This window comes from Bos grunniens, chromosome 14 (genome assembly GCF_055505025.1).
Source record: "Bos grunniens cultivar Pamir isolate PY7600 chromosome 14, Bosgru_T2T1.0, whole genome shotgun sequence".
Classification (NCBI taxonomy): domain Eukaryota; kingdom Metazoa; phylum Chordata; class Mammalia; order Artiodactyla; family Bovidae; genus Bos; species Bos grunniens.
The window spans coordinates 73171435-73195894 of record NC_141178.1 but is presented as its reverse complement, the minus strand read 5'-3'; the positions used below and the strand labels follow the sequence as shown (position 1 = coordinate 73195894).

At 47.4% G+C, this 24460-nt stretch overlaps 1 protein-coding gene across 10 annotated transcripts in view; it reads left to right on the top strand.

The window, feature by feature from the left end:
• Positions 1 to 24460, top strand: part of ASAP1 (ArfGAP with SH3 domain, ankyrin repeat and PH domain 1) — a 342709-nt gene that overhangs the window by 107821 nt on the left and 210428 nt on the right. Inside the window, exon 1 of one of the 10 annotated variants that reach the window (XM_086337367.1) lies at positions 7 to 24460. This exon is cut by the window's right edge and continues 27872 nt beyond it. The exons of the other annotated variants lie outside the window; for them this stretch is intronic. The gene's annotated coding sequence lies outside the window, so the exon portion shown is untranslated. Of the gene's footprint in view, positions 1 to 6 lie in introns of those variants that run through there. 10 annotated transcript variants of the gene reach the window in all.

Here is a 24460-nt window from a genome sequence, read left to right as displayed (position 1 = left end):
GTTTTCTCCACCCTCTGCCGGGCCCCCAGGTGAACACCACTGATGTAGTTTGATTAGGGCCAGTAGGCTGGCCCAGCCTCTTTCGGGGGAGACAGCCACAGGAGCTCAGCAGGGTCGCGCTGACCACCATTCAGGCATGCCAGTCCATTCGTGCATGCCAGTCCATTCGTGCTCTGCATCAAACCTGTGTTAATTTGGGGTGGGAAGTGGCTGCAGGTGTTCCAGCTTCTTTGTGCTTAAATAGGGGACCCTGGTGCAGTTGACTGTTTTACAAAATGAAAGAATGGAAGGAAAGAAGCATGGCCCTTGCAGGCAGCCGAGGTCTCCGATTTTGCAGGCGGGCCCGGATTCCTCCCGTCACGATGGCAGACCTGTAAAAGCAAGCCCCTTGCGTTTTCCATCATGCATGGGCGTGCCATGGCTCTGTTCATTCCTCAGTCCCCAGCAGGAAGGGATGGGCCCCGGGAGGTAGGCAGGGAGCCACGGCATCGGCGTCACATGCCACCTCCTCCCTGAGCCTTCTGATACCGCAGAGGGCCCCACCTCATTGACGTGGGGGTAGCGGTGACAGGTACTTGCTATCGAGTCAGAAAGCCCTAGGCTCCTAACCCAGCTTTGCTGGGGCTCCTTAAAGAAATTCTGTGCATTCCTCATTGGTGAATTGGTGTCAGTGATACTACTTAGAGGGTTGTTGTGAGGTTGGAATGAGAAAATTCCATGTGAGCTGTGTTCATGTAGCACAGTTTTCCACATTTTTAGTGCCCTGTAACAGCCATGGTTACTGTTACTAATTGTCTCAAATTTTTATTTTATTTATTTCAAAAATTTAAATTTTTTTTTTTGGCCATGCCAGCAAATGTGGGATCTTAGTTCCCAGAACAGGACTCGAACCCTTGCCCCCTTAATTGGAAGTGCAGAGTCTTAACCCACTGGACCTCCAGCGTAAGCAGGGAAGTCCCTGTTACCAATTCTGATTTGGAGTCAAATGTCTCTGAGCCTCAGTTGTGTCACCTACAATATGAGAACAGAAATATCGATGTCAACAGCAGTTTTGTAAGGAGTGGGTGAGACGGTGCTGGAAAAGCGTTGGCGTAGCTGCTGGCACTTTTCCTGGCTCTTGGTGTATCAGGATGCGGTAGTTAGTGCAGTTATAACAGTTCGATTTGCTCTGTGGTCTGTAGTTGTTTATGAATTTCACCCCCCCGCAGCATGAACCTGTAAGCAGAGACTATGCTTTCATCTTTGCCCCCAAATACTCAGCCCAGTAGTTAGTCAACGAATGGTCATTCAGACAAGGTGTGCTTGAGCTTACAGAGCATTGAGGCCAAGAACAGGTGCCTCTCACTGTGCTCACGTTGTTGTTTAGTAGTTGTCACATAGTTGTCATGTCTGACTCTTTGCGACCACATGGACAGTGTAGCCCACCAGGCTCCTCTGTCCATGGGATTCCCCAGGCAAGAATACTGGAGTAGGTTGCTGTTTCCTACTCCAGGGGATCTTCCCGACCCAGGACCAAACCCACGTCTCTTGTGTCTCCTGCATCGGCAGGCCGTTCTTTGCCCCCGAACCACCAGGGAAGCCACCTGCATCTGCGCGAGGGGGGCGTTGTGCCTCGCCGGCCTTTCCTCGCCGTGTGCCATGTGAAGGTGTCCTCAGCACTGGACACCTGTGTTCCCTGAGTCAGTGTCTAGGCATTTCCGCTTGCCTTCAGATACTTGAAAGAAAAGAATTCTCTCATGTGTCAAATTCTCCTCACGGTTAGAAAGAAGCCACCAGTTGTGGCCCCCCAGAAAGAGCCAGCTGGAAGCTTGTCTGAGTTTTTGGAGAAGGAAGTGTTGAAAGCCTGCACGTTCATCACTGCGCTGCTGGTCTCCCCCTCCCTCCCCATTCCCAGCGTGTCGGGAATTCTGGTCCCTAAGATGCTGGGAAGGCCTGGGTGAGGAAAAGACGCCCTCACCTCTGAAGGGCCTGAGAGCGGGGCCACCAGTGACAGCAGCTGACGCTCAGGCTTTTGGAGGTTTGTGGTCTCAGCTGCTAACCTGTGTTTTGCAAGGTTTCGGTCGCCTTTGCTTGGCTTTTGCAGAACTCAGGGTTACCTAGCCGACTGTCCTGGAGGCTGTTCGTGCTTCTTGCTTAGGTGCCCACGTTCTCCTGCCACCAGTCAAAGAAGCGAGTTGCCACTAGCCAGGGGCTTTATGTTTTTTCAAAAGGATATTGAGCAGTTAAGATGTTAGCCGTGCGAACATTTGTTCTGTGAGTCTTTGTGCATCTGGATAAAACTGATAAAGTTGTAAGTTCCATTTCATAGCCCTGTTTGGGTATCCATAAAATCTGAGGCCTGTGTTTTAACTGATTCTATGAATTATGCTTCCTAAATTGATGTAGAGTCAAATAGGATGTAATTAACTCTCCTTGAACACCCCGGAGTCACTGGGTGCACGCACAGGTGCCCCTGGTTATCTGAGGTCCGTGTTCCAGCCAAGCGACTCCCCAGGTCACATCTCACCCTGACTCCGTTTCCTCTTCCTCAGACAGAGGGGTCAGACTTAGGTTAATCTTTAAAGACCTTCAGCTTTTTATTTTGTAAGATGATTTTTTTTGGTTTTGATGTGGACTTGTTTTTAAAGTCTTTCTTGAATTTGTTACTGTATTGCTTCTGTTTTCTGTTGTGATATTTTGGGGGATGTGAGGTATGTGGGGTCTTAGCTCTCTGGCCCAGGATCGAACCAGCACCCCTAGCATTGGAAGGCGAAGTCTTAACCACTGGACCACCAGGGAAGTCTTTCCTTTAGCTTTTTAAAAATCACTTTTCTGCAGATGGAGCCAGCTCTCCAGTTGGGTATGGACTTCGTCCTTTCATCCTTCATCCTGCTTGTTTCTGCCACAGCCCGAAATCTTGCTAGTCTCTGATGCTTACCTTCCATTCTGGAAAAAGGAAAGCCAGCCTGACGTTTCTGGAAGCACAGAAGTTGACAGACAGCTGGAGGAGAAGTGGGACTGAGTCATGATCTCTGCAGAACCGGGAGGGCCCCGCCCTCATAGGCCAGTCTTCCTGATTAAAAGCTCCCAGCTCTTTACACAAAGCTGGATTCTACTTCTGCTGAGATGGAGCCAGAGCGTTTTGTTAGTTTGCATCCAAAAGAGCTGGCTTGCAGGGCAGGAGGGGGATTGCCACTGGGGGAATGGGGGTCCAGTCTTATAAGGAAACCACGGGCAGCTCTAAGCAAGAAGGGAGAAGCTCTCCTGCATCCGATCCCCTGTGTTTCTGGGGTTTTATCCAGGTGAGTCATCTTCATGCCTGGTAGTTTGTTAGGCTGTGGGGTATAAAGGCAAGAGCATGCCCTTAAGGGGCCTCAGGCTAGAGGGGAGACACCTACTGCCCATTAGCACACATCTGCTGTGTTTCCCTGTGGATGACCACATAATTCTCTTTTTTTTTTTTTTTTAAGAATTATATATGTATATATATGTGTGTGTTAGTCGCTGAGTCATGTCTGACTCTTTGTGACCGCATGGACTGTAGCCTGCCAGGCTTCTCTGTCTGTGGAATTCTCCAGGCAAGAATACTGGAGTGGGTGGCCATTCCCTTCTCCAGGGGATCTTCCCCACTCAGGGATTGAACCTGGGTCTCCGGCACTGCAGGCAGGTTCTTGACTATCTGAGTCACCAGGGAAGCTTATCTATATGTGAGGGATCTTAGTTCCCCAAGCAGGGATCAAACCTGCACCCCCTGCAGTGGAAGCGCAGAGTCTTAGCCACTGGCCCACTAGGAAAGTCCCTGTCCACATATTTCTGATACAGAGATGAAGTTCATAGGCGGTGTCTGCAAATGGCTGAGGGCACATGGAGGAGAGAGGCAATTCCTGGCTGGAGCTGGGGAGTCAGAAAGGGGTAGAGGGAGAAGCCAGAGGGAAAGAGGAGAGGTTGAACATGGCATTTGCAACGAGGTAGGAATCTCAGATCTGCTACACAAGGCATTGGAATGTGTTCACTTTCTTACCCAGCAGTACAGGGACTAGTAAGTAGGAATCTCTGCCTTGAGAAGGCATATATTTATCTGCAAGAGCAAGGACAAGTGAGTACTGCCTTTCCCCATGTCTTGTAGGTTAGTTATAGCTTCTAAAGGCTTATTAGTTGGTTTCTGGAAAGTGGAACAAGAGAAGTATGTTACTCTTGATTCTCCTGACCAGTATTTAAAAACCCCAAGCGTCTCCACCCCTCTTTCTCAACCCACATCCCTGAATGAAGTGTCTAAAGGGTGGTATTCATGCTTCTGTTTGCTTCAGCCTTGGGAGGCCTGCCCTCCAAGCACACGAGCCAGAAGAACATCTGGTCTTACCAGGCCCTCGCTAGGGGTAGTTGACTCTGGTGCTTCAGGAGACACCGGCTCCTGTATCTCTGTGCGGTACTCGTCTTTAATGACCGGGGTGCTCTCTTCTTTGCAGCAGATGCATTGATACTTTCTTTGCGTTGCTCATTCTGCTCTGAGTCTTTCTCATCCAGCTGGACCCCACAAACGCCCACAGTAACACAAAGTCTGGGTGGAACTGGTCCTATGGGTGTGTGCTGTGTCCTCCCTGAAACTTTCTCAGTCTCCCTGGCCTGGAAATGATCTTTCCCTACACACTGGTCTTTGTATCGCTCTTCTTGCCCGATGACATCCTGCCCTTCATTAGTTACTTATGTGTGTGTCCTATCTCTCCTCGCAGGTTGTAAACTCACCTTGGCAAGGACTGTGTGTTCTGTGCATTCTTCACAGTCCCTAATGTAAGGCTTTGACCATAATAAGCACTCAATAAATATTTATTGAACTGAATCCAGATAGCATTATTTATTTTGAGCTGAGTCCTCATCAAGTACAAAAGGAATTGTTTTTAGAAAGGTCAATATTTACTTTCTCCTGTCCAATCCCTTGCCCCCAGATCTATATTAGTTAGTTATTTAAGACAGGTATGTCATCTATAGCCTGAAGGGTATGGCAGACTCAAGATGAGAATGCAAGGTTGAAAGAAGGCAGTTTGGGAGAAGATTCACTAGAAAACTTCTGTGGGAGGCAGCAGACTCCTGAGTTCAGCAGATTGTAGTAACTCCATAATCATTTGCATCTAAGACAAAGAAGGAATCGTGGCTAGATACAGCATTTTCTTTTTTTTTTTTTAACCACACATGGCACAACCTTCATCTGCAGAAAGACTTCTTGGTGCTAAACTTGAGTAGGAATTTTTAATCTCTCAGGTCCTAAGCAACTTGTCACTGCACATACCTACCTAGTAAGTTGTCCTTTGTCAGTTGTCTTATTGAATTTTTGTTATTGTTGTTTTTCTGTTTCACTTGCTGCTTCTCTTGTCTTCTCCATGGCTCATTTTTCTCAACAAGAAACTCTAGACATACGAAGAACCGTGTCAGCAGCAGCGTCCTCAGTACAACTTATGACTTGGGTCTCCCGGGTGAGGACATTCGGCTGCATGTTTTCAAGCAGGTTTAGTTTGATAAAGCAGTCAGATCCGTCAGGTTCAGATGTAGCTGCTGTCTTTTGACCGTCTCTTGTGAACTCGGCACTTGCACATACATCATTGCATCTTATCGTGGAAAACTATAACAGGAAGGAAAATCTGTGATTATTAAGAACCTTGCATCTCATACTAGGAAATGTGTTCTCTGGGGATTTATGTGATGGCCTGGGAGGAGAGGGGTGAGGTTACAGGACACCCGTGGTATAGCTTCTGGGAGCATCAGCTTTACTCAAAGACCAGGTTGTGGTAGGTAATGCGTGAACTCAGGCCATTTAAGTGACCGATGGTCATTTTATATTTAAACCATCATATTTAAATTAGAGGTATATGGAAATATGGAGGAGATGTACAGGAGAGTGCAAAACATACATGAGTCTTGGTGATAAAATAGAGACTTTATTAGGATTATGTGCTTAGAGTAAGTGCTTTAGGACATGCCCTGTCTCTGCTCAGGGGTACCTTGTGGAAGAGTTGGAGAGAAACAGCCCCTCCCCCCTACCTACTGGGTTCATCGCTCTTTGTCTTGTAGACACTGGAGTCCCAGAGTTTCCGTCCCAGTTGGCTGATGTGGGGCTTGAACTTCCGGTTCATTGATTGTCTTTTCTGTCACATTGCCTCTCGCAGCTGTCTATCTCTGTGGCTCGTGAGTCCTCACTCCCTTCCACTCTGAGGCTCATACACTTTCACAGGAAAGCGACTGCCCTTTGGAAAATTTGGAGCTTCCCTGGTGGCTCAGCTGGTAAAGAATCTGCCTGCAGTGCAGGAGACGTGGGTTCGATCCCTGGGTTGGGAAGATCCCCTGGAGAAGGGAACAGCTCCCCACTCCAGTATTCTGTCCTGGAGAGTTCCATGGGGTCGCGAAGAGTCGGACACGACTGAGCGACTTTCACTTTCACTCACTCTCTTAAGACCATACTCTGGGAGTGCCAGGGATCTTTCTCAACATACTTTTCCTTCCTTCCTTCCTTCTTTTTTTTTTTTTTAGGACAGAAATGGTTCTCTTAAAATTAGCAGCAACTGGGGGCTGCTTCTGGCTACGTGATCCCACACGACAGTGACTTAGACGAGCAAACAGCTCTCTTTCTGGCTGCAGGGCTTTCTTGGCGGAGCCTAGGCATCCTTCACTAGGGTCCTGGGCTCCTGTGCCGTTGCTTCTTCAAGCAACCATGGCAGTTGCTACAGAGGAAATGAAATTGTAAAACCACTTCGGAAGACTGACAGCCAAGCTGATTGTAGGAGTAACTGCTCTTAAGTCCTAATAAATTGTGTTCATTTTCTTAGAATTTCCATTCAGATACATTGGAAGGCTCAGCTTTTTATTCCCCTTTTAGGTTTGAGAATGGCTTGGTGTGTTTCCTTCCCGATTCCCCGGCCTATGTTGCCCCAGAGAGACCAGGAAACTTGGGTGGCCCCCCTGTTCTGACCTGCTCATCTGTTCTTTTTTCTATTAACCTTTCTCCCTCTAGTTGGTTTGACTTAATGTCTTATTTCCACGATGGAGAGAAAAGGTTTCTTTTTTTTGTGTTTGGTCCTTGTTTGAAGTTTAACAAACATGGGCTGAACCTCAACTCTCACCAGTTTTGTTTTGTTTTTTTAATTGAAGGTATATAACTTGTGGCCTTATATTGGTCTCAGGTATACAGCATACTGATTCAAGACTGTGTGCATTGCAGAATGATCACCACAGTAAGGTTTGCTAACATTATCCCCCTTACATAATTACCAAAAAAAAATTTTCCCCCTTGTGATCACGTGTCAGTTTTAAGACCTTGGGAGACCACTTGCCGTGTCTGTAAGAGGAGATGACAGCCCCCCTTTGCCAGGCTGTTGGGAGGATTAACCTGGATGTATGTCATGGTCAGAGGGAACGCTGAACGTTTTCCTGTCCTGTCAGCGACCCTCAGCTGGGCTCCCGGTGTTGCTGTGAGGATGGAAGGGGCGGTGTGGGAGATGCTCGCCCTGGTATCCACACACTTCTCCTGAAAGCATCCTAACCGCCCATCCCCACCTCCCGTCTCCGCAGGTGCTCCCTGTTCCACAATCCCATCGGGCCCCTCAGCGCTCTCCCTTTCCGTCCTGTCAGAGGGTGCTTTCTGCACACGCATTTGCAAACCGTTTCCTGTTCCTGATTTTTAGCCGCTTCTGTAAAAGTAATAGTGCAGCAACTGTTTCTTCACCAGCCCTTCCTGGGTTCTCCCCTCTACCCCGCCCCCCATCCCACGCGTGTCTCTTTGCCTCTGTGACCCGAGTCGGCAGCTTCCGTGGGAGACGCAGGGGCGATGTGTGCAGGATAGGGGGCTAGGGTTTCAGGAGCAGGCGACAGCTCCCTGCTGGCTCACCGAGTCACTTTACTTTTATCCATTATCGGTGACCGTTTGTTGAACTTGGGCCGCGCTCCTGGCACTCTCAGCTCCGGTAACACAAACAGGCTGGGCCACACAGCCCCAGGCCTCAGAGCTCACAGTGAGGTTAGCCGGTGTCCACAGAGCCCCAGGCCTCAGAGCTCACAGGGAGGTTAGCTGGCATCCGGGTAAAGTGCTGGAAACGGGCGGTGTCAGGCTAGGACTCCGGCGGGTTCTGGTGGAGGCTCAGGTGATGGACTTTTCCGTTTGGGGAGGAGACTGAAAAGCCTTCGGGTAGAGTGGGGGTGTTCTGGTTCACAGAATCTGTCCAAGCCCTTCACTCCTTCCTCTGAATTAACTCCCTGGTGGAATCCCAGAAACTCGGGAGCAGAAAACCGGAGTTGAGCCCTTTTCCTACAGTAGCTGAAACCCTCAGTTCAGTTCAGTTCAGTTGCTGAGTCGTGCCCGACTCTTGGCTGAAGCTGAGGGTCCATTATGGCTTTTGGGTTTATCATGGAGATATTTTCTCTTCCCTGGTGGCTCAGATGGTAAAGAATCTGCCTACAAGGCAGGAGACCCAGGTTCGATTCCTGGGTCGGGAAGATCCCCTGGAGAAGGAAATGGCAACCCACTCCAGTATTGTTGCCTGGAGAAGCCCATGAACAGAGGAGCCTGTTCATGGGGTCGCAAAGAGCTGGACACAACTGAGCGACTAACACTTTCACTTTCTTTTTCTTTGGAGATATTTTTCCCCCTGCTAGGGTCATCCCCTCTTGCCAGATTTTCGCTGAGAAGTGGGGTTTACAGGACCATTTTGACTATATGGTGGTGGTTGTTCAGTCACTAAGTTGTGTCTGACTCTTCGACACCATGGACTGCAGCACACCAAGCTTCCCTGTCCTTCACCATCTCCCGGAGTTTGCTCAAGCTCATGTCCATTGATTCAGTGATGCCATCCAGCCGTCTTATCCTCTGACATCCCCTTCTCCTCCTGCCCTCAATCTTTCCCAGCATCAGGGTCTTTTCCAATGAGTCGGCTCTTCACATCAGGTGGCCAAAGTATTGGAGCTTCAGCTTCAGCTTCAGCATCAATCCTTCCAATGAACAGTCAGGGTTTGTTTCCTTTAGAGTTGACTGGTTTGATCTCCTTGATGTCCAAGAGACCCTCAAGAGTCTTCTTAAGCCTGTAATGATGTGGTATGAGTGAAGAATAAAACAAACTCTCATTTGTTATTCTTTTGAAAAAAATTTTTTTGAGATTTATTTTTTTCTTTTTAACATGTTTGTGATGCTTTCTAAAAAGGTTATATTATAGATAAAATGAATGAAGTCTGAAGGTGTAGTATAACGTAGCACATGATAGTGGGGACAGGAGCGTTCAGTAGGGCATCCTATACTGATAAAAAGCCTAGGAAACATTGACCTTCACTCTCTCTGGACCCCTCTTCATTTTGGAGACCCTGTCCCCAGCTAGTTCATTGTTTGCCATTATTTGATCATTGGCTTGTAATAGTAAGGAGTTGGTTGAGCTGTATGTAATAGGAAAAAAGCAAAAACAAGAGAGGCTTAAGTATGGTAGTTTCTCTCCCACCTGTAAGGAGTCTGGACGTGAGCCTGGAGTGCCAGGCCCATGGTGCCGTCTCCTTTTCTCTGCCTCACCTTTTTCCATCCTTAAGTCCACCTCCTGGCTCGCGATAGATGCTGGCGCTCCAGCTCTCCTTTCTGAGATGTGATGCTAAAGAAGAAAGGAAAAGTTGCCCCTCCACCCCACGGAGTCATTTCTCTTCCAGAACCCACATACCAGTACAGCTTAATGGGCTGCAGCTGGCTGCAAGAAAGACTGGGAAATGGAAGTCTTTTATTCCCAATGGCAAAATACCTGCTGAAAACTGGGTTTCTGGTGCTAAGGCGAAGAGGAGAATGGGAGTCAGCCATGTCTGTCCCACAGCCAGGATTTGGGGTGAAGGGGAGATGAAGCTGAGTGTAGCATTGCAGGGAAGAAGTCAGGGTTGAGCGTCACGTTCATGGGTCTTGACATGGCTAAGAGTGATGTTGGGGTGTTGTTACTAAAGTGTTAGTGTCCTGGAGCTCAGGCGAGTGAGATGGTGGGCATGAACCTCCAAAGAGGAGATCATGGGGTGGCGCTGGTGTGACACTGGCCACAGGTGGACTTGTGGATGGGAACATGGTTGTAAAAGGACTGGTGTGCCTGAAGAATAGATCTTAAGGAAGGGAAGTGAAAAGGCAGAAGTGCCTTCTCTCCAGCCGTGGAAAAGATGTAGAATTGATGCTCAGCAAGGAAGAGACCCCAGGGACACTTGGAATCGATTGATTAAAGCCAGTGGGGAGGTGAGGCGTTAAACCAGATAAGAATGAAAAGGAGGGACCAGGTGAGGGGGGTTTATGTCTCGGGCTCGGATGGTAGCTGAATTGCCAAGAAAGGGAAGCTGGCAGGTGGACGTTAGGGAGAATGAGAATGGTGGCTAGGCAGAAGGTGAAAGTGAAAGTCATTCAGCTGTGTCTGACTCTTTGCAACCCCATGGACTGTACAGTCCATGGAATTCTCCAGGCCAGAATAAAGGAGTGGGTAGCCTTTTCCTTCTCCAGGGGATCTTCCCAACCCAGGGATCGAACCCAAGTCTCCCACATTGCAGGTGGATTCTTTACCAGCTGAGCCACTAGGGAAGCCTGGATAGGCAAAAGTGTGAGTGAAATCATTGTGGTCTCTGTATTGCGTTTCTGAGGTTTTTGAGTGTCCACATGCAGTAACAGGCGGTCCACTGAAAGTTCCAGTTAGGTAGGCCACCTGCTGGTGGGAGGCACGTTCGTCCCATTGAACTTGGGAGGTGGAGGTGGGTGCCCTGCTAAAGAAGGTGTTCCGCTGCGGGCTGCCCATGCACAGGGAAACCCGTTTTCTTGGCTCGCCTTGACTGTGAGGGCCTTCATCTCCCATAAGAGAGGAAGAAGAGCTTCTACTTCATCCTCTGCTCACCTATAGGACTTCTTCCTTCCCCTTGTTTGCAGCTCTGTCTTCATTATAGACAGGATTTGTGGGGAGTCCTGGCTTGAGACTTGGCCCTGCCATGGCCTGCAGCTCCCAGCTCTTGCCTCATGCGACCCAGCTTCACCTTTCTGTTCCCAGGTCTCAGCTCTGATCCCGAACGGAGCCTGAGACTGACTTCACACGATCTCTCTTGCTTGTGTGCCAAAGGAGTAGCCATTCTGTGGAGTGGGCCCATTTTTTGGTTTTGTTTCTTGTTTTTTATCCCAAAGACAAGCATGACCGCTGTCATTAGCATCATTAGGGACTGCCCAGTACCTTCCTGGTGAAAGTCTTACCCGCCCAGCTGGTACGTCACATTAATCCTTTCCATTTCTGTACTACTTTGTGGTTTACAAAGTTCCTTAACACAGTTTCTCCTCTGATCCTCATAATAAAGAAAGCTGTGATGGAGCAGATATGACTTGTCAGTTGTTTACCATCAGAAAACCTAGGCTCTGAGGTCACCCAATTATGACACTTGTGGAAGACCTGAGGTTGGAAGCCAGGTCATCCACCTTCCTTTTCAAGCATTCAGCTTCAGAGGAAGCAAGCGAATGCTAATTCTCAGCCTGAGCAGCATCTAGTTAGTCGATCTGCTGTGGCTGAAACAGTTGTCTGCACATCCCGACCGCATCTAAACGCGTCTCCGACTGGTAAAGTTTGGTATCTTCTGTGGCTCAGCCCCTTCCTTGCACACTGGTGGGGGCAGGTTGACGACCTAGCAGCTCCATCCTGGCTGGGCCATGCAGGTTTAGGCAGGTCCCAGGCTCACAGGTGCCTGTGGGCGGCAGCTTGCTGTCGTGCAGAGAGCTGGCCCAGGCGTCGGGACCGGGCAGGCCTGTGTGTGTGTGGTTCCCGGCGTGGGTACCAGCTCTGCATCCTGGGCTCACCACTTCCTATCTCTGAGCCTCGACCTTGCCATTGTATGGTTAAGGTCAAAACATACTGTTCTGAAATGCTTTTGTTACCTGTGCAGAGTTTCTTGTTCTCATCTGTGAAATGGCGCCAGCGTAGCGCGTGGCCACACCAGGAACTCAGCACCAGGACCGGCGACGCATTCTGCCTTCTTCTCCTTGCTCTTCATCTTTTCAGAGTGTTGTGAGAGCCTCCTAAAAGGTGATGATAAATAAAAGCTAACTGGCACTGATGAACCTATTTGCAGGGCAGGAATAGAGACAGACATAAAGAACCAGACTTGTGGACCCAGCATGGGGAGAAGAGGGTGGGGCGAATTGAGAGTAGCTTTGGCGTATGTATGTTATCATGTGCCAAATCGATAGCTAATGGGAAGCTGCTGTGTAGCACAGGGAGCACCCCGGCTGCTCTGTGACAACCTCGAGGGGTAGGATGGGGTGAGAGGGAGGGGACACATGAATACTTAAAGCCGACTCACGTTGTTGTATGGCAGAAGGCAACACAACATCGTAAAGCGGTTATTCTCCAACTAAAAATAAAGGCAAGTATGTCGCAGCCTGGCTGCCCTGCCCACTCGGTAGAGTGGGTGTATGGTGTGTTGAGTGTGGGGAGCAAACCCACCTTTCTGACCAGGGTGAAAGAGCCTTGCCCACGACTCTTCTCTGAACAGTGGCCTTTTCTACCCAGAGCATTCACTGCAGATGGGGGTGGCTCCACATGCGAAGGTTCCCGTCCTTCCCTTTGCAAATTCTACAGCCAGTAGCATCGAGCCACAAGTGTTCAGTCTACTCAGTGTGAGGACATTGTTCAAGATAAAAATTCATGAGCCTGAAGATTCTGGGGTTGGTAGTTTTAAGCAGTGATTTTTTTTTTTTTTTCTTTAATTGAAACCTCAGGTTTTCTGTGAGGATGTTGATTTTGCCATCTGCCACCTAAACAGAGTTTCCCATTTTCGAACTGCAGCTCCACCATTGGGCAGTTTGGCTGTCACTGGAGAATACCACCACTCCCGTGTTCTTGCCTGGAAAATCCTATGGATGGAGGAGCCTGGCAGGCTACAGTCCATGGGGTTGCAAAGAGTCGGACATGACTGAGTGACTAACACTAATAAGAAGTGTAATTCTGCAGTTAACCTACAGCCAGTTTGCTTGAAGGCAGGGCTTCCCTGGTGGCTCAGATGGTAAGGAATCCACCTCCAAAGCAGGAGACCCAGCTTAGATCCCTGGGTTGGGAAGATCCCCTGGAGAAGGGAATGGCAACCTACTCCAGTATTCTTGCCATGGACAGAGGAGCCTGGTGGGCTACAGTCCATGGGGTCGCAGAGAGTCAGACACAACAGAGTGACTAACACTTTCCCTTTTCACTGCTTTAAAACGGCCTTCTTCTCTGATCAGTAATTACAAAGCAAAACAGCAGTTTCCTTTCTAAAAGGATGAGATTTGGAAAGAGGGTTAAGTTTACATGTGATCTCATTGGACTGAGGGTCCCAAAAGTGACAATAGGAAGTAGACCTTTACAGTTTTTTAAGTTTTTTTATTTTGATGAAGGTGGTAGTGGATGGGTATAGAGGCTATATTTTATTTGGGGACCCACCAGAATTACTTAAGCATGCCCTGTAGGCTCTAGGGTTTTTTTACTGATTGGGCATCAGCTTGGCACTTAAGTGGTTGGTACTCAGCCCTCCTCTTCCCCTCGTTGTCTGGTTTGTTACTCTGATGTCGGGTCAGACTTGACTGTTCATCAGAATCGCCTAGAAGACTTGTTGGGACACCTTGTGGGCCTCACCCCCCAGAGTTCGTGCATCTCAGGAGGTCTGAGATAGGGCCTGGGAACTTGTATTTCTTACCAGATGCTACCGAGGCTCGAGGCACCACTCTTTGAAATCAGCAAAGCGGAACTTACAGGGAGCTTATTTAGCGTTGAAACAGTCGCTTCACAGGGCTCAGCAGACCATTTAGAAGGATTGAGTCCTAAAGTCCTGAAACAGCAAACAGCTGAATGTTTAAAAAAAAGAGAAAGGATGGGGTTAGGGAGACTTACTGATGGCCTGTGCCTTTCATTTCCTTTGTAATTTTGACGGAACTCGCATATCTGCACCTATGTCTATCATTTTTTTTTCTTAAACTTTTTATTCTGGAAAATGTCAGGAAACCCAGAAAAGGCAGAGGGGATAATGAGTTCCCTTGTACTCAACATCCAGCTTCAACAAGGATCAGCTTATGGCCTCTCGTTTCATTGCTGCCTTCCTGCCGTGGCCTCCCCCAACCATGGCCTTTTGTTGTTAGCAGTTCAGTACACTCTTAAAAAAGAATAATAAAAATAATAACCACAATACTATTATCTCACTGAAAAAATTAACCGTAGGGAATTGGCTGGCGGTTCGGTGGTTAGGACTCGGCGTTTTTCACCGCCTTGGCCCGGGTTCAGTCCCTGGTTGGGGAACTAAGATCCCACATGCCAAGTGGCAAAACAAACAAGCAAGCACAGTAGTGCCTCAGTATCAGTAGGGCTTCAGTCGGTGTTTACATTTTCCTCAGAGGTCTCAATGGAGAAGGCAATGGCAACCCACTCCAGTATTCTTGCTTGGAAAATCCCATGGGCGGAGGAGCCTGGCGGGCTGCAGTCCATGGGGTCGCTAGCAGTCGGGCACGACTGAGGGATTTCATTTTCACTTTTCACTTTCATGCACTGGAGAAGGAAATGGCAACCCACTCCAGTACTCTTGCCTGGAGAATCCCAGGGACGGGGGAGCCTGGTGGGCTGCCGTCTATGGGGTCGCACAGAGTCAGACACGACTGAAGCGACTTAGCAGCAGCAGCAGAGGTCTCAAATGTTGGTTTGTTTAAATCTGCATTCAAATAAGAGCCAGACAGTCGTTTTGGTTGGGCTCCCCCACCCACCTTTTTTCCCTTAATAATTAATTTGTTAAAGCAATTGTTCATTTGTCCTATAGAACTCGCCACATTCTTTGCTGGGGTTTTGCTGATTGTAATCCCCGTGGTGTTTAATGTATTCCACTGATCTAGCAGGCTAATGAGATTCAATTTTGATTTTTTTTTTCCCCCTTTTTTGGGGGAGTGGAGTGGGATCAGAGTCCTCTGGAGTGATGCTGTGGACTTGCATCAAGAGGCGTGTAATGCTTGCCCTGTTCTTTCTCCGTGTCTCTGTCTCGCATATGCTAAGACCAACCAGCTGGCTCAGGTGTCGTCAGTTTTTTAATCTAATATGTCTTTTGGTTTAGCAGCTCTCAGGAGGAACAGAGCGCAGGCGAGTGTGAGGCGCCTCCATGCTGGCCGCTCTCATGCACCATTCTCACCCCGGGGTGTTAGCTTTGCCGCCTGGGCTATTTTGTTTCGTTAACCAAGGCTTTATTCTTTCTTTTGGTTCACATTAGTATTCCAGCCTTGTGAGAGCTGCTGTCTTTGAGTGAAATAAACTTTCTTGGAGTTTATTTCAGGTGCATTGGTCCAGAACCGCCGACTATTTATCTCCATGATATGTATGTCTAACAGTGCTTTGGGGAAGCAGTGGGAGGTAGCAGAAATTGGGCACCTACAGATCGAGTTACTGGCTAATCACACACGCAGACACATGCACAATTGAGGCAATATTCAGCTATGTGGCTAAGACCAAACTCATTTAGTATCTTTATATTTTCTGAAATAAAGGTAAAAACAGACCTGTTCAATCTAAGCCAGAAGCAGAAGACAAGGGCGTGTTTCCGTGCAGAATTCAAGTTAGATACTGGTGTATGAAGGTCACATTGTACCCAAGTTCCTGTCCTTGCTTTCACAATATAAAAAAGCATTTTCATTTCAGAAAGGAGCTTTAACGATCATCTAATTGAGGGCCTCAGAGAGGGAGGGTCTTCCTCAAGCTCACACGTTGACCTATTGTGCCCTGCTATGCAGTGGCAACTCCAGAGTGACCCCGAAGGTGCCTCCAGTAATTAACACCTGTTTATTCTTGGCAAGGAAAAGGCCACCCCCTTTTTCACAGGGACCAAAAAGGCCCTGGTACTTCCTCGGAGCGCCAGAGGTCTAGCAGCAGAGGGTAGCCTCCTTTAATCATCTGAACTTGATGCCTGCCATTGGTGGGGTGAGCCATTTGGCAAGTGAGCTCCAGGGTTGTTGGCCTCCCAGAACGTCTAAAGACAGACTAACTCTCTCTTCTAGTCCCTGAAAGTCTAGGAAGATACATCAGGGCGGTTGGCAAGATGAGGTGCCGTGTCACTGTGTCCGCTTCTCAAGCAAGACAGAACTAGAAAGACGGAGTGATGTGCTGGACTCAAGAACCCACAGTCTGCACTTCCTGCTGTGCTGTCCACTTTGCTGGGCCTTGGTCTCTTCATCCGTAAAACTGGTGGATCGAACAGATTGTGGTTTAAGCTTTTCTGTTTTGACAAAAGCTCTGTGAAACCCTGGTGGCTCAGACAGTAAAGAATCCGCCAACCGTGCAGGAGACCCAGGTTCCATCCCTGGGTCAGGAAGATCTCTGGAGAAGGGAGGGAATGGCTACCCACTCCGGTATTCTTGCCTGGAGAATTCCATGGTCAGAGGAGCCTGGTGGCCCACAGTCCATGGTACTGAGCGACTGACACTTTTCACTGTGACCTCTGATACATTAATGTTTCTGAAACAGTTTTCTCATGTGTTGAGTTGGGGAACTAGACTGGCTGATTCTGAGCTAATGTTCTGGAGCTCTGTTTATTTCATACACATACACATACACACACATGCACACACACATATATATACATACACATACACACATACATGCACACACACCTACATACACTCATATTCACGCACATACACACACGGACCAAGATATAAGGGAAAAGTGTTTTATATACTGAATGTTTGTACCTCATGCTGCTCCTTAATCCATTCTCCATCTTTGGCTCCAGACTTCCTTATAACTGATACTCAGTTTAGAGATTAAAAATTAAAACTGCCAACATGGCTGTCAGCTAGAGTATTTGGTTTTATTCTGATTTTCCAGAATGAGTATGAGCAATAATCTTGTGAACTACGAGGAAGGGATGACACATTTGTTGAGACAGGAGGAGGCCCAGTAAGTGGGTTCTCTCCTACAAAAATTTTGGGCTAAATTGTTAATAAAATGAATGGGGGCCAAACAGACCATCTTTATAGCTGGCAAGGCTTGTGTTCGGTGACCTGGCTTCTCTTGTGGGCATGGAGACTTCCTGACACAGCTTGGGGATGTATGCATCTTCCCAGCAGTGCTGGAGGAGCAGAGCAGAAGGAGGGTGGTTCCTCACCACGCCTGCACCTTCAGCTTCACCTCCCCTTGGAGCGGGAGAAGGGCGGAGGTGTCAGATCAGTGGGGTGCCCTCATGTGCATGGTGACGTCTGGCTGGAAAAAGCATCACCCCCGGCAGCATGTGTGCCGAAAGCTGTGGCCGCCGGTCTCTCACACGGGTGTTCCTTGGTAGCTCGGCAGATGACTGTGGTTTCTCTCCATCCTATTAGCGAACCTGTGTTTCCTAGCATACTTGCGTGCTCAGTCATGTCCAGCTCTTTGCAATCTCATGGACTGTAGTCCACCAGGCTCCTCCAGGGGATCTTCCCTACCCAGGGATCCAATTCGCATCTCTTGCATTTCCTGCACTGGCAGGCTTTTCTAGCACATGGCTGTAAATTCCTAGGGAACAAGGTTAGTTAAGGAGGCTGCCTGTGCTGGAGCAATGCCTCACTTCTTGGGGGGCGCTGTTTTCATGCCTGCCCCTGTGCAAAGCGTTTTGGACTTGTGTGTGTTTTCATTGAGCAGTGTAGTGTTAGTCGCTAGCTGTGTCCGACTCTTTGCAACCTCACGGACTGTAACAGGGTCCTCTGTCCATGGAATTCTCCAGGCAAGAATACTGGAGTGGGTTGCCATTCCCTTTTCCAGCGGATCTTCCTGACCTAGGGATCAAACCTGGGTCTCCTGTGTTGCAGGCAGTTTCTTTACCGTCTGAGCTACAAGGAAGTCCTAAAGTGAGTACATACGTGTCGTTTATGCCCATTTTGTAGATGAGGAAACTGAGGCTTAGTGAAGTTAAACAGATGCCCAAGGATCACTAGTGTAAAGTAAGAAATGATAAGTAGTCATTGTATTCCGTCCTGAGTGTATACTGCACGCTGGTGATGTTTTGCTGTCTCAATCTGGTGTTGAGTGGCTCCAGGTTGGTAGCTGGAACCGCAGCATGGTTAAGCGAAACCTTCAGCACCACGGCTGAGAAGAAGCAATCAGAAGAGATGGTCTGACGTGATCACTAGTATCAACCTCACGTGAGCAACTGACAGTCATTTTAGAAAATGCTGGGTTCGTCTGTAAGATACAGGTTGAGGTACAGATCGATACATCAATACCTGCTTCCACTTACTGGTGGCGTTGCTGGGTGCCAGGACTTGGGCCAGGTGTTTTATGGGTGCTGGTCTCTTTGAAATATTAACATGTGAAAAGAACTGGTGAGAGCCCACTGGTCCTTTTATAAGCCATTTTACCTGCCCTTCAGGCCTCTAAGCGTGTATACACGGGACCTCCTGGACTAAAACAGTGTTCAGTGTGATCAACCAGGACAAATGTCTCTATGCAGAGGATGTTCTTGGACAGGAGAGCCCCTGGGAATTGGTGCAGACGGCGGTGTTTCTTTTTAAGCCAGAATCCCAGGTGTGTTCCTCTGCCTCCTCCTTTTAACCATGTCATATTCTGTTCGGGTGTGTGAGATGAAGTTTAGTTCTGGTCTGGGTCATGTTCAAGCTCCTTTTCAAAGGCGCCATCAAGTCCAATGTGAGGGGCTGAGCTGCAGGGACCTATAGACACGTCCCTTCCATCTTTAACAGTGGGTGGCAGTCATTTAAAATTTTATGAGGTCAATAAGCAAGAATGTACTCGCTCATACATATTCCAGGCTGAGTTCAGATCTCCTCTTATAGAGGGAAGGAGTACACGTAGTAAGGGCTTCCCAGGTGGCTCAGCTGTAAAGAATCCGCCTGCCAATGCAGGAGATGCGGAAGATGTGGGTTCCATCCCTGGGTCGGGAAGATCCCCTGGAGAAGGAAATGTAGCCCACTCCAGTATTCTTGCCCAGGAAATCCCATGGAGAGAGGAGCCTGGCGGGCTACAGTCTGTGGAGTCAGAAAGAGTCGGACACAACTGAGCATGCATGCTTTTAGTTTTGTTTTGTTTTTAGTATAATTAACAGCAATTTTTAATTAGTCATGTAAATTACCGAAGAGTTGACTCATTGGAAAAGACTCTGATGCTGGGAGGGATTGGGGGCAGGAGGAGAAGGGGACGACAGAGGATGAGGTGGCTGGATGGCATCACCGACTCGATGGACGTGAGTTTGAGTGAACTCCAGGAGTTGGTGATGGACAGGGAGGCCTGGCGTGCTGCGATTCATGGGGTCGCAAAGAGTCAGACATGACTGAGCGACTGAACTGACTGAACTGACTGAAATTACTATGGTTTCAAATATTGCCATTGTTAGCTGGAGTATTGGTTTCTTTGAATGTTTCTAATAGAATTTTAACTGTCTAACATGGTTTATGATCATCTGGCCTAACAATTGTGCTTTTTGTGTTTATTTTTATTGATGTGTAGTTGACTTACAATGTTCTGTTAGTTTGCTTTCTGTAATTATAAGTAACATATAATATATATATATATTTATTTATTTTGCCCTCCCTTTAAAAATAATGGTGTAACACATGAAAAAAATAAAGCATATTCATTGAAAGACTAGAGAGACATATAAAGCAGATGGATGGTGGAATTGGCCATTGCTGTTTTAGTCTTACTTTTTCTGTATTTTGCAAAATCTCCATCTAAGTGGCTATTTCTTGTTAATTTTACAAAATATGGCCATTGGTAAAACTTGAAAATAGAGCAAAATAAGGGGAACAGAATTTAAACATCCTCCCACCGCCTCCACCACTCAGATCACTCACTGCAGCTGGCATTTCAGCAAATCGCACTTGTCACTTGTCTGAACAGTTGAAGAGGCTGCATTTCCCAGGCTTGCAGTTCGCTCCCCTCCTACAGTTTCTGACAGTCTGCCCTAGACAGTATTTTCACAGAATGACTGTCCTCCCCACAATAGGAGCATCTACTGAGTCTAGCAAAACTGCCTCCTTCACGATGGACTTTAGCAGCAACCTGTTCAAGGAAACAGGAGCCCGCTGAGTTTGGTGTCAGCCCCAAACTAGTACGGTGTGTTCCCCCGGAGAGCGTAATCTCCACACTCTGCTGGCACTGTGTGAAGCCTGTTTATTTACAGTTTAAATAAATCATTGCCTTATTTCCTTCAGTAGGTATGGAGCTGCCCTGTTTAACATACCTATTCAAGAGAGTTTTCAGAGGCTGGTTTTTTTTTTTTGAGGATATATGATTTGGTTATGGAATCTATAAATAAAGTGACCCATTTTTAGCTAGATTGCTGGTGTGCTTTTCAGTAGGACTTTGTGGTTTAGCTAATGAAATCTTTCAGAGATGCTCCTCTGAACCTCTGTCTGGTTGTATCACTGCTTTCCTGACTTAATTGGCTTTGTGGTTTAATTCTGTTCGTGACACATCCATCACTGTGAAGTTTACACTGTTCACCCCTGTCTGGCCTAGAATTTGTTTGATGACTCCTGGGGTCAAGGAGAGGTTGAGAGGTGGTTTTATGCTATTAAAAATAAGTGGTTCCTTTGTATGGGCTAATCTGTCTTTTTTAATTAAAACAGTCCTCTTCATTTTAATTAATACATTGAAGCTTCGTCTCCCTTTTGATAATTTTATGTTCTGTAATACTGTCAGCTGAGCCTGCAATAAGTTATTCCTTTCATTTGTGGAGAACTAGATTTTATAAGGTCCTTTCATATTTATTCTATCATTTAATCATTCCCACATTCCCTTCTAGAAAACCCCACAATGGCAGATGACATCATCCTCATTCTGCAGATGAGGAATCTGAGGCAAAGAACTTAAAGGGTCATTATAGCCAGTAGGTGGTGTAGAATTGGGACCCTCCACCATGGAAACTGGGCAGTTGAGGTTGGTTACGTCTTCTATTTTTGTGGACTTGGCCATGCATCCATGGGGTGCTTCAGATTCACTGGCCTTAAAAGAAACCTAAATCTGTTCTTATGGGGTCTTTCCAAGTGGTGCACTGGTAAAGAATCCACCTGCCAGTGTAGGAGACACAAGAGACGTGGGTTTGATCCATGGGTTGTGCAGATCCCCGGAGAAGGAAATGGCAACCCACTCCAGTATTCTTGCCTGAAAAATCCCATGGACAGAGGAGCCAGGCGGATTACAGTCCATAGGGTTGCAAAGAGTCAGACACGACTGAGCAACTGAGCACAAATCTGTTCTTAAGGAGTCGACACGACTGAGCGACTTCACTTTCTCTTTTTCTTTCATTTAGCGCCAAAGTCGGTTTGGCTTGAGTTTTCCCACCTTTCTCCAAGTCATCGGCGAGGTGTCTGGTATTGCCACAAGCACCCAATGTCTGTCTTGCTGACCTTGGCCCTGTCCACATAGAGTGGCCCCTCGGGGCTCACTGGTGAGAGCGCAGCCCTCAGGCCCTCCTGGCTGAGCCCTGTCCCCCACAGACCTGCCCCTGTCCCCTCATCCCCAGCAGCCGGTACACACACACCTGTGCTTCGCCGGGGCGTGTTCGTTCCTGCCAGCCCTCTCACATTGTGCTCCTGATCAGGTCTCCTGACTAAGAGGGGCCAGGCCGAGAGGCGACCCCTCACGCTTCGCTGGCCACCCCCACGCCTCTGTTGAACTGGGCTGGGCTGACACTGCCGTCTCATTCCTAGCACCCCTGCACTTGTGAATCAGGGTGTATTCTGCTGAAATGATACTTGTCTCTCTCTGTACCCACCACTCTACCCCCTCAAGACTGAACTTCTTCAAAGTAAGGACCGTATCCCAAAGAAGCCCTGTGTTTATTAAACAGCGGGCGCTCCTCGACTGGATAATCCCAGAGCTTTAGCACACCGTCAAAAAACAGAGCATGTTGAAAAAACTAAATCTGTTGCTGAAAAGATTCCAAAAAGGACTTCTGAATTATCCATGTTTGGGGTTTTCTTCCTCCTGATGCTAATGTTCACAAATAAACTTGACTGTGGAGTTTTGTTTTATTAAAAGATCTTGCACTCAGTGAATTTTTGATTAATGTCCTACAATAATTTTTAAAAGAATATTTGTATCTTACACTGAAGGGTGGAATTATTTTTGTATGTAGACACATACAGTGTCATAAATGTACAGCTTGATTTTAGCCTGTTTGATTTACATTTTTTTATTGGATAGTTCATTTCATGCTTTGGGTTTGCCTATATTCACACTTCTCGTTTTGATCATAACATGGATTATTTTTGAGTTCAGAATGGACTTGAGAATCTATTTTTCATAATCCAGTTGGAGAATACACTCTAATATCTTACATTTTGAATTGGGAAAATCTTAGCTTGGGAATATATTTTAAGTTTGCAGTAGAATTTTGAAGCTATGACTTATAAAACTTATCATTAAGATGGGTAGTTTTATACATATATAAAATCCAGGTATTTTATATGTGTATAAAATATTTCTGTAATTATTAATGGAACTTGTGAGAGTGTTATATAAATTCAAGACTGTATTGCCAGGAGCAAATTGAGTTACAGATTTAAAATGTGAACATTTCCTAAATTAATTCTGTGTCAGGAAATGGAGACAGCTTTTGAGAGAGGAAGCTACTCACTGAAGCTGTGCAAATGTTATTTCTCTCAAGTGTATTTGAATATTGATGTTAAAAAATCCACTTTATGTGTTTGGAATGGCAGCTTACTGTAGTAGAAAGGAGTGAGCATTTTAGAGCCAGAAACACTAGGTTTCATGTCCGTCTTCCTCACTCCTTTGTGCCTTTGGGCTAGTGCAGCCAGTTAATTAACTTTTAAAAAAAGATTAAAAATGAGAGGGAAACATTTAAGTTGTCGAACAGTATACACATATGTATGTGTGCGTGCGTGCTAAGTCGCTTCAGTTGTGTCCAACTCTTTGCGAGCCTATGGACTGTAGCCTGCCAGGCTTCTTTGTCCCTGGGATTCTCCAGGCAACAATACTGGAGTGGGTTGCCATTCCATCCTCCAGGAGATCTTCCTGACCAAGGGATCGAACTCTCATCTCTTACGTCTTCTGCCCTGGTGCCACCTGGAAGCCCACACATGTGTGTATGTATTTCTTTCTCATGGAGAGAAAGTTGGGTACTGGGGAGAAAAAGGAAGTAAGAGAAGAGCCAGAGGCAGGTGACAGATAAGACTTGTATGAGTTTGCACAGGACTTCTAGGCCCCTTTGAACCACTGAAGGCAGGAGCAGACATCTCTGGTCTGTTTGGCGTGGCTTATACCTAAGTGTGCTGGGCCATTGCTGTGGGTTGTACATGGCATTGGTCAACAGCCCCCATTTGGGGACTGTCTACTTTTTGTCAAGGGATCAGATAAAATTTGTGACCTTCAATTAGTTAAATACTTTTTCTTGAGAATATTCACTATATTTGTTTATTCAAGGAATATTCAATGGCACCCCACTCCAGTACTCTTGCCTGGAAAATCCCATGGACAGAGGAGCCTGGTAGGCTGCAGTCCATGGGATCGCTAAGAGTCGGACATGACTGAGCAACTTCCCTTTCAATTTTCACTTTCATGCGTTGGAGAAGGAAATGGCAACCCACTCCAGTGTTCTTGCCTGGAGAATCCCAGGGACCGGGGAGCCTGGTGGGCTGCCATCTATGGGGTCGCACAGAGTCAGACACGACTGAAGCGACTTAGCAGCAGCAGCAGCAGGTAAGCGTTAGCCGTTCAGTTGTCTCCAACTGTGACTGTAGTCCACCAGGCTCCTCTGTCCATGGGGTTTCCCAGGCAAGAATTCTGGAGTGGGTAGCCATTTCCTTCTTTAGAGGCTCTTCCCAACAAAAGGATTGCACCCCAGTCTCCCGCATGGCAGGCAGATTCTTTACCGTCTGAGCCACCAGGGAAGCGGGCAAGCAGTTACTGCTATGTGATAGTAACTGTCCTAGGTGCAGGGGACTAGAGCAGTGGAAAAACACAAGCAAAAGCCCTGTCTTCTCAGAGTATGTTTTGTAGGCAGGCAGACAAAGCAAACAGATAGAAAGATAAGTTCAGGTAGTGATCACAGCCTTAAAGAAAGCAAGTCAGGTGACTTTGATAGAGAGCAGGTGTGGGAGGGCTTAGTAAGATCACTCAGGGATGCTGTGAGGAAATGACGTTTGAGCTGCAACCCTGGTGTGAGAAGTAGTCAACCTGAAAAGAGCTGGCCGGACCTCAGAGCCCAAGGCCATGGGAGCAGCTCAGGCAGAGGCTCTGGACAAGGGAGGCTGGATGTAGCGAATTCCATGTTTCTCCTGTTGTTTGGCTCAGTGGTCTCTGCCCTGAAAGAATTACATTTTTAATTGGAGGAGAATAACTACTGTAGAGGTAAAACAGAGGTGAAAAATAGAACTAAGTCTTACTCTGAATGGTTGGTGCGTTGTGAGTGCCATCAGATTTACTTCGAGAGCGTACCCTAAATATAAGGATGAACTAGCTTCCCAGCCTCTTCCCTTCATTCTTACATCTCCTAGTTTAATCTTGTGCCAAGAGCT